This window comes from Rhinopithecus bieti, unplaced genomic scaffold (assembly GCF_001698545.2).
Source record: "Rhinopithecus bieti isolate Rb0 unplaced genomic scaffold, ASM169854v2 scaffold_35903, whole genome shotgun sequence".
NCBI lineage: Eukaryota > Metazoa > Chordata > Mammalia > Primates > Cercopithecidae > Rhinopithecus > Rhinopithecus bieti.
This window is the reverse complement of record NW_016815549.1, coordinates 950310-959667: the sequence shown is the minus strand read 5'-3', so window position 1 is coordinate 959667 and position 9358 is coordinate 950310. Positions and strand designations below refer to the sequence as shown.

The 9358-nt window shown below is 50.3% G+C and overlaps 1 protein-coding gene across 2 annotated transcripts in view; it reads left to right on the top strand.

The window, feature by feature from the left end:
• TBC1D14 (TBC1 domain family member 14) overlaps positions 1 to 9358 on the top strand; it is a 120493-nt gene that overhangs the window by 2064 nt on the left and 109071 nt on the right. The window lies entirely within an intron of this gene.

Sequence of the window (9358 nt, the reverse complement as noted above, 5' to 3'; positions counted from 1 at the left end):
GGACGCGGGTCCTGCTGGGTGTCCCTCGCCGCGCGGCCGCGGCTCCTGCACGCCAGGGCAGCGCGTGCGTGGCGCCCGGGGTGCTGTCGCGGGGCCTCCGGGGCTGGGGCGACACTCGAGACTCAGCGGCCCTCGCGGAGGCGCGCGCTGTGTCCCGCTCCTTTCCCGGAACTTGACGAAAAGTTTTACTCCTCCGACGCGAGGCTCCCGGCCTGAGAGGCGGCGGCTGGGTGCGCCAGACCCCGACCCCGGAGTCCCCTTCCACCTCGGACGCTCAGTCCCCGGGCAGCGGACCCTCCTCCTTGTAGCCCCTGACCCCCCTTTCATCTCGGACGCCTCTACCCCTGGAGTCCCTGATCCGCGGAATACCCTTTCATCTCGGAGCCCAGACCTCCTTGGACCTCCACCCCACGCGAACCCTCTGTCCCTGGGCTAGGGAATCCCCCTGCCTCCGCCTCAGAGACTCCCATTCCCGGGCCGCTGAGACCCTGGCCCGGGGACCCTCTGGGGGCCGGGGTAGCTGCCTTGAGGAGAGAGTCCAGGGACTCCTGGCCCCCTCCCGCCAGGAGTCTCTCTAGGCTGTAGGGCCCGGCCCTGATGGGAATGGCTGGTCAGGAGGATAGGGGAATGACCCTGCGGGTCCCGGAGTGACCGCGCCTGAGCAGGCCACGTGAGGTCGTTTCTGTCTTAAAGTTACATAGGACGCCGTTTTCCCCAGCGTGGAATTGGAAGTTTTGCTTGGAAAGGTTTTATAGGCACTGGTGCATTTTGCCCCTACTGGAGGCCCCTGGGCATCACCTTGGTTATTTCACGCAGTGAGGCTAGCTGAGGAGGGTAGTCGTGGTGGGGTCTTGGGGACAAAATGCTCACTGTCTTGCCCCCACTATTGTAGGATGTTAGCACCTAATTACTGTCTTGTCTGGCTTTTATAGAGGTGGGTTGCCTGTTGGAAACTGGCAGTCGCTTTGCCTGGACTGGGCTAGTCCTTACAGCAGTCTTAGAACACTTCCTGTTGCCCAGTTCATCTGGCCAGTACCAACCCATATCTCAGTTTGGGTATGGCTTCCCCCCTCCGACCAACCCTCTTACTGCTTCTTTGCTGTGTGTTTGAGCCCTTGAGATTGTGGGCTCCACAATCCTAATGAGATCTCCAGTCCTACTGAGAACCTGGCATGAACTTGGCGCTCAGGGTCATTGGGCGAAAACACCTTTTGGGAAACATCAAGGGTGTCAGCTCTAAGGGAGACAGAGTAACTGGCTTGGAGCCACCCAGATGGGGAGAGGCAGAGATGGGATTCAAACTGAGGCAGGCTACTGAGCCAGGCTCTGCTCACCTCGGTGTCCTCCGCTGTCCCAGCTCTTTGCACTGAGCTGGGCTTGATTCCTGTTTGTACAACTGAGTTTTCACCGTCTGCCCCCAGCCTACCCTCTCACATTCAGCTTGGGCTCTGCCTCGCCTGGCTTCTGCTGTTCCCCTGTGCTCCTTTAGCCCCTGCAGTTCCTCAGCATTGGGTGTGCTGTCTCCGCCCCATTCCCTGTTCAGTGAGTGAATTCCTGTCTTTCATGCCTCCACTTTCCCTCCTCTACTCTGGGTTGATTCCTTAGCTGGTGCACTGTAGAAGGCCTCTCTCAAAGTCAGAGCAGCTTGTTTGAATCTCTCTCCCCCATTGGTCAGAGCTTCTCACCTTGAGTCCCAGCCTCAGCACGGGATGCCTGCCCTGCAGGTCGGCGGTGGCTTGGGGAGTCTTTGAGACCTTGGAAAAGATTTGTTGTCAGTATAAACATTAATACATAGAGAATACAAGAGGATTTTAGGAAGGTGAGTATGTGTTTGTTAACTTAAAAAAAATTTTTTTTAGAGATGGGGTCATGCTATGTTGGCCAGACTGGATCTGAACTCCTGGGCTCAAGCGATTCTCCCGAGTAGCTGTGGTTACAGGAACGCACCACCATGACCAGCTGAACGTGTGTTTTAGGACTGTGTATAAATAAAGTTTTGGCTGGGCGCAGTGGCTAATGCCTGTAATCCCAGCACTTTGGGAGGCTGGGGTGGGTGGATCACAAGGTCAGGAGATTGAGACCATCCTGGCCAACATGGTGAAACCCCGTCTATACTAAAAATACAAAAATCAGCTGGGTGTGGCAATGCGTGCCTATAATCCTAGCTACTCGGGAGGCTGAGGCAGGAGAATTACTTGAACCCAGGAGATGGAGGTTGCAGTGAGCCAAGATCGTACCACTGCACTCCAGCCTAGTAACAGAACTAGACTCAGTCTCAAAAAAAAGAAAAAAAGAAAGACAGTTTCTTGGGCCCGGGTGGTTTAGAATTCTTGATTGTCCATCTGGAAGGCTCTCAGGGACTGGTCTGCTTGACTAGTCACTTGATTTTAAAGATAGGGAAGTTGAGGCCCAGAGCCTCGTCAGTATCACACAGCAGGTGTGAGGAGAGAGACTGGTGACAGGAAGAAGCTGTACTTTGTGGCCTTGTAGACACAGACTGGCTGTGTCTGGCCTTGCTTATGCAAATGGTTGCTAAAATAGTGGGGCTGAGTTGGCTGGCCCCATCCGTGTCCAGGAAAGAATAACACCAGCCAACATTTTCTAAGGCTTACCCTGTGCCAGGCACGATTTTAAGGACTTTATGTGGATTTCTTCCCCTAATCTTGTCAACTGCCTAACCGGATAGGGTCTCTTATTGTCTTCATTTTGCTGCAAGGAAAGAAACCAAGGTGCAGGGAAGTTAAGAAATGAGTCCAAGCTCACACAGCTAGTGAGCAAAGGAGCTGGGACTTGAACCCAGGTAGCCTGCTGCTGGAACCTGCATTGTTTTTTCCCTCCTGTTTATTTTGTTTCTTTTTTTGTTTTGTTCTGTTCTGTTCTATTCTATTCTATTTTTTGAGACGGCATTTCGCTCTTGTCGACCAGGCTGGAGTGCAATGGCGTGATCTCAGCCCACTGCAACCTTTGCCTCCCAGGTTCAAGTGATTCTCCTGCCTCAACCTCTAGAGTAGCTGGGATTACAGGCATGTGCCACCACGCCTGGCTAATTTTGTATTTTTAGTGGAGATTCGCCATAGTGGGGTTTTGCCATATTGGCCAGGCTGGTTTTGAACCTCTGACTTCAGGTGATCCACCTGCTTCGGCCTCCCAAAGTGCTGGGATTACAGGCGTGAACCACCACGCCTGGCCTATTTTATTTTTAAAACTTTATATGAAGCCTAACATACATACACGGAAGTGTAAGAATGGTTAAGTGTTCAGCTTATCAATGATCAGGGTTATTGGGTGAATACACCTTTTGGCAACATTAAAGGAGCTGAGAGGAAGGGGGATAATGTTTAGGGACTGTATTCATAAGTATGCCAGCAGGCCATGTATGAACTTTGATGTCAGATCTGGTTTGAACTCAGTTTCTGTTGCTGTGTGACCTTGGGTGCGTAACTTAGCCTCTCTGAATCCCATAGTTTCTTCAGTACCCTTGGCAGGCTTGTGATTATTAGAGCATGTAATGGCTCCCCACATGTTTGGTGCATGCTAAATGCTCAGTAAATGATTTCTCTTATTAATAATTAAGATTATAAACTATACCGGCTTTAAGTAGTCTAAATATCTTCCTAATGTATCATTTGCCTCCCAGTCACTTCACAAGTACTTGGGAAAATTAGTTAATTAGTAATTTACCAAATCACTAAGTGAGGCTGGAACATTTTGCATTGAATGTCTTTAATTTAAAATGTCCCGGCCAGGCGCCCTTGGCTCTTGCCTCTAATCCCAGCAGTTTGGGTGGTTGAGGGGGGTGGATCACTTGAGCTCAGGAGTTCAAGACCAGCCTGGGCAACATGGTGAAACCCTACAAAAAAAAAAAAAAAAAAAATAGCTGGGTGGGTGTGGTGGCATGCGCCTTGTGGTCCCAGCCACTCAGGATGCTGAGGTGGGAGGCTCGCTTGAGCCTGGGAGGCAGAGGTTGCAGTGAACCAAGATCATACAACTGTACTCCAGCCTGGGTGACAGAGACCCCATCTCAAAAAAAAAAACGTTCCACCTGTGCCTTTAATCATAACCAGTGGTCAGTGTAAGTTAAGAGCTCCTTAGGGTTGTGAAGGAGCCTTTGAGGACCCTGAACAGTAACCCCAGTTTCTGCCTGCTTTGCCGAAACATACATGGGCTGGAACTTAAACAGTGTTAAGTTCCAAGTGTCTGAAAGTTGCCACTCACCCTCTGGAGGAATATGTGAGCTTCTAGGAAATTTTTTTCAGGACTATTATCCTAAAGAATCACCCATTTAAAAGCCAAACTACTTTTATAATGGCCTTTTCCATTTTACATAATGCAAATCAATCCATTGTTTTAGGCCGCGTGTGTAGCAGTGGAAAGTGTAAGTGCCCCGGCTACTCAGGCTAGCCCAGCACAGCTCTGTTATTACGCAGCACCCTTTAGACCTCAGTCTTCTGTCAGCTCTTTGGATGGTTGTGGAGGTGACAGAACTAGTGGATATAGACATGGAACGCAGTGCCTGATGTGTCGTCTGCGCTTGGGGAGCGGAGGCAGCTGCAAGTGTTCGTGAGCCTGGAGCGTCCAGTCCTTTCTGCCAGAGCCAGGACTTGAATTAAAAAAGAGAAAGAGGCCGGGCGCGGTGGCTCAAGCCTGTAATCCCAGCACTTTGGGAGGCCGAGACGGGCGGATCACGATGTCAGGAGATCGAGACCATCCTGGCTAACACGGTGAAACCCCGTCTCTACTAAAAAAAAAATATAAAAAACTAGCCGGGCGAGGTGGCGGGCGCCTGTAGTCCCAGCTACTGGGAGGCTGAGGCAGGAGAATGGCGTAAACCCGGGAGGCGGAGCTTGCAGTGAGCTTTGATCCGCCCACTGCACTCCAGCCTGGGCGGCAGAGCAACACTCCGTCTCAAAAAAAAAAAAAAAAAAAGAGAGAGAAGGAGTCCAGGCTCAATGGTTCACATCTGTAATCCCAGCACTTTGGGAGGCTGAGGTGGGCGGATCACTTGAGGTCAAGAGTTTGAGACCAGCCTGGCTAACATGGTGAAACCCTGGCTCTACTAAAAATACAAAAATTAGCCGGGCGTGATGGCGGGCGCCTGTAATCCCAGGACTCTGGGAGGCCAAGGTGGGCGGATCACTTGAGGTCAGGAGTTAGAAACCAGTCTGGCCAACATGGTGAAACCCCATCTCTACTAAAAAAAAAATAAAAATGCAAAAAATTAGCCAGATGTGGTGGTAGGCGCCCGTAATCCCAGCTACTCGGGAGGCTAAAGCAGGAGAATTACTTGAACCTGGGTGGCGGAGGTTGCAGTGAGCCGAGATTGTGTCACTGCACTCCAGCCTGGGCAACAAGAGTGAAGCTCTGTCTCAGGAAAAAAAAATGTATATATATGTAATCCAGAAGTCACTGGGCACAGTGGCTCACGCCTGTAATCCCAGCACTTTGGGAGGCCGAGGCGGGCGGATCACGAGGTCAGAAGATCGAGACCATACTGGCTAACACGGTGAAACCTCGTCTCTACTAAAAAATACAAACAGAAAAAAATTAGCTGGGCGTGGTGGTGGGCCCCTGTAGTCCTAGCTACTCGGGAGGCTGAGGCAGGAGAATAGTGTAAACCTGGGAGGCGGAGCTTGCAATGAGCCGAGATTGCGCCACTGCACTCCAGCCTGGGCGACAGAGCAAGACTCTGTCTCAAAAAAAAAAAAAAAAAAAAGAATCCAGAAGTCAGTGGCCAGAGCTGGGTTGATGGCAGGCTTGGCAGTAAAGGTGAACACACCGCCCTTTGAGGATCAGATAGGACAGTGGTGCCCCCTTGCCACTGGGGTTTGAAGAGGCAGCTGTCCTGTGGAGCGTCCAGAGAGGAGCCGGGACAGGGAGGGCTTCGTGCTCCAGTCCTGGGAAGAGGCTGCCCGTGGATGTCTGCACAGACAGCAACATGACTTCTCCCTGAAGCCGCTAAGTAGATGTTTTTACCCCGTGGGAACACACCTAGATCGTTTGGTTTGGCCTTTGTAAACAGTTGCTTTTATTTATGGAGACTTGGGTCAAGACCAAGGAGGAGAAAATCAAGCAGTTGTTTTTAGACGGGATTGTTTTCCAAAGCCCCATGCAGAGTCACTGGCAGAGCTACCCTCCTCTTTCTGACTTGTATTGAAGTGAGGATTGTGGCTCTGGTAGAGTGACAGTTGATTGAATCCCTCGGGGGCTGCTGTCCTCTTTACTTCCTGCAGAACTGAGTCTTGTGACAGGTAAATACAATTCAGATGGCCTTGTTGCATGGAATGGAAACAGTCTTTCTCTTATCCATACTTCACATCTTGTCTTTCTGTTGGCTGGAAAGTGATGACTCATCACCATTTGACTTGGGTTCAGTGCCTACCATGGCAGGGTGCTGGGCCAGGCGCTGGATCCATTCCTCCTGTGCCTACCTAGGGGTGTGTGCTGCAGGGGGATGCTGTCACTAGGACGTTAGTGATTGGGACTTTGGAAAACACCTGTCAAGGGAGGAGTTTTCACTTTCCTGACCATCATGTGTTGACAGCGTTCCTCACCATCTGGTCTAGCCTCTAACCAGTGTATAGGCTGGTCACTGCTCAGCTGCTGGTGTGCACTCTCCGGGAACTTGGTGGCAGGGGATTTCTTCCTCGTAGTCTTACCTCCAGCTCTCACCGAGTTCTTGGAACATAATCCAGCTCTCAGCAGATGTTTCTTGGATGGGACTGTCCCTGAAATCTGCCCCCTTAAGACCACAGTTGTTAGTAGTAATTAATTCAGCAAGTAGATTTTTGAAACCTTAATCCATGCCAGGCATTTAACCAGAGAATAGTTCCCAGAAATGATTAGAGCTGTGCCTGCCTGAAGGGGAGAATCCGGTGGGGAGAGCGACCTGAGAACAGCCGTAAGATCGCTGTTTCAGGTAGGGTGTGGCCAAAAGGAGCCTAGGAGGAAGGAGGCCTGGCAGCTTTCTGGGAGAGGCAGGGAAGGCTTTTCAGAGGAGGTGGCCTTTGAAAACACCAATTGAGTGTCTCCTTGTGCCACACCCTACCGGGGCTCTGAGGCCCCTGATGGCCTACCTGAGGAGGGCCCCCCAGGTGGTGGTGAGTAGGGCTGAGTGGGCTAGTGGTGGGGGCAGGTAGGTGGCCGGGTGCAACTGCACAAGGCTGGAGAGGCAGGCAGAGACGGATCAGGAGGGCCCTGAGTGCTGGCTTGGGGAATTCAGGCTTAGTTTGTCTTCTATAAACCTGGACTTGGAGGCAGGCCATCTGCAGTTGGTTTTCTGGCCGGTGTCCAGAGTCCACCCATGAGCCTTGTCTCAGAAGCACACACCTTGTTTGTACAACTTCCCCTATGAAGGGTACTATCAGGTGGCAGGTGGCCTGGAGTGCAGCTTCTTGCCCTAGTGGCACCAGGCGGAAGTGCTTGAGGACAGGTGGCCTTGGCCCTTGCAGAGTTTGGTTTTAAAGTGTGTTGCAAGCGGAAGTACTTTTTCCCTTTTAGGCTTATTTCCCTGAAGACTGACACCCTGTTCTGAGGTTTAAGAAATTTAACTGGACTTGGGACCAACAAAGACCTCAAAGTTGGCTCAACTTCTCCATAGGAGAGGCCCTCGGGCTGCTGTCCCTGGCCCCCCCACGGCAGAGGAGAGGAGTAGAGAAAGGTTTTCTTTCTCGACTTAAAGCCAGATGGCTTTGGGCTCTGCCAGACCTTACTTCCTTCTTCCTGTGCTTTCTTCTTGGCGGCAATTCAGGAAAGGGTCCTTGGATTGCCATGAATGAAATCCTATAGTTTCACCAAAATGGTTTCCAATTCCAGACGTGAGTGATGCTTTCTGTTTACCCAGGCACTGATTTTCCTAGGAAGGATATACTTTTTTGTGTTCCTGTCTACTCTGTCATCAGAATTTGCATTCTAACCTGCATCTCTTTTGTGGCTTACATTTGTGTTTTGCTGTACTAGGAAATAAAGGGAAGCAGCACGTTCACTGGGCACCTACTGTGTGTCAGTTAGGGGCTGGGTTTGCCGGTGCCTTCACTAGACCTTCTCATTTCTTGTCCTCAGACCAGCCTGTGAGCTATAGGGTATTGTCCCATTTTACTGCTGAGGAAGAGGGAAGTTGAGACTCAGAAAGGTTAAGCACCTCATTTGAGGTTGCCTTACCTGACAAGTGGCAGAGCCAGAATTTCAGTGGGGCCTGCGAGAGGCCCTCAGCTGTGTTTAGCGTGAGGATTTCCTCTTACATGTGTGGCTTTTTGCCAGTTTGATCTGTTAGAGTGTTGATGGTGTTTTGATAATTTGAATGACCTTGACATTGTCAAAGATGAGCTCTTAACTGTGTGCTGAAAATGTTTCTTACTCTATTTTCCTTTTAATTAAAGTGTACGTAGAACTTCTAAATTGGTATACCAATTGAATCAACCTGGATTATATCTTACTTTTGTGAATTCTGTTGTTTCCTAACGTAGAAACTTGAGGGATTCTTCCCGAGCAGGGGACACACAGAGGGTCTGCAGTGGCCCTGCCTTGGAGGGCTCATGGCTCTGGGGAAGAGCAGGGATGGCTGTGAAACACTGAAAACGTGTTCACGTGTGGGGAGGTGATGTCCGGATTCTTTCAGATCATGCCCTGAGTTTTTGCTTTATAGGTTGGAGAAACATTTTATTTTTTGCAGCACCTGGATAATTTCACCTTTTTTTTTTTTAGACTGAGTTTCGCTCTTGTTGCACAGGCTGGAGTGCAGTGGCATGATTTCAGCTCACTGCAACCTCCACCTCTCGGGTTCGAGCTATTCTGCTGCCTCAGCTTCCCAAGTAGCTAGGATTACAGGCATGCACCACCATGCCTGGCTAATTTTGTATTTTTAGTAGAGATGGAGTTTCACCATGTTGGTCAGGCTGGTCTCGAACTCCTGACCTCAGGTGATCTGCCCTCCTCAACCTCCCAAAGTGCTGGGTTTACAGGCATGAGCCACCATGCTGGCCTATAATTTCACTTTTGTATTAAACTCTACTTTTGTCTGTATTTTTGCCTTAGTGTAGTACAGTGTGGTTCTAATTTCTAAGAAAAATTGATTATCAATTACTGTAACACTGTGATTAATCCTCCCTTACTCACTGGATAGTATTTCAAGTTTTTATTTTTTATATTTCTTTATATTTATTTATTTAGTTATTTATTTTGAGATGGAGTCTTGCTCTGTCACCCAGCCTGGAGTGCAGTGGTGCTATCTCGGCTCACTGCAACCTCCGCCTCCCGGGTTCAAGCGATTCTCCTGCCTCAGCCTCCTGAGTAGCTGGGATTACAGGCGTGCACCACCACGCCCAGCTAATTTTGCATTTTTAGTGGGGGGACGTTTCACCGT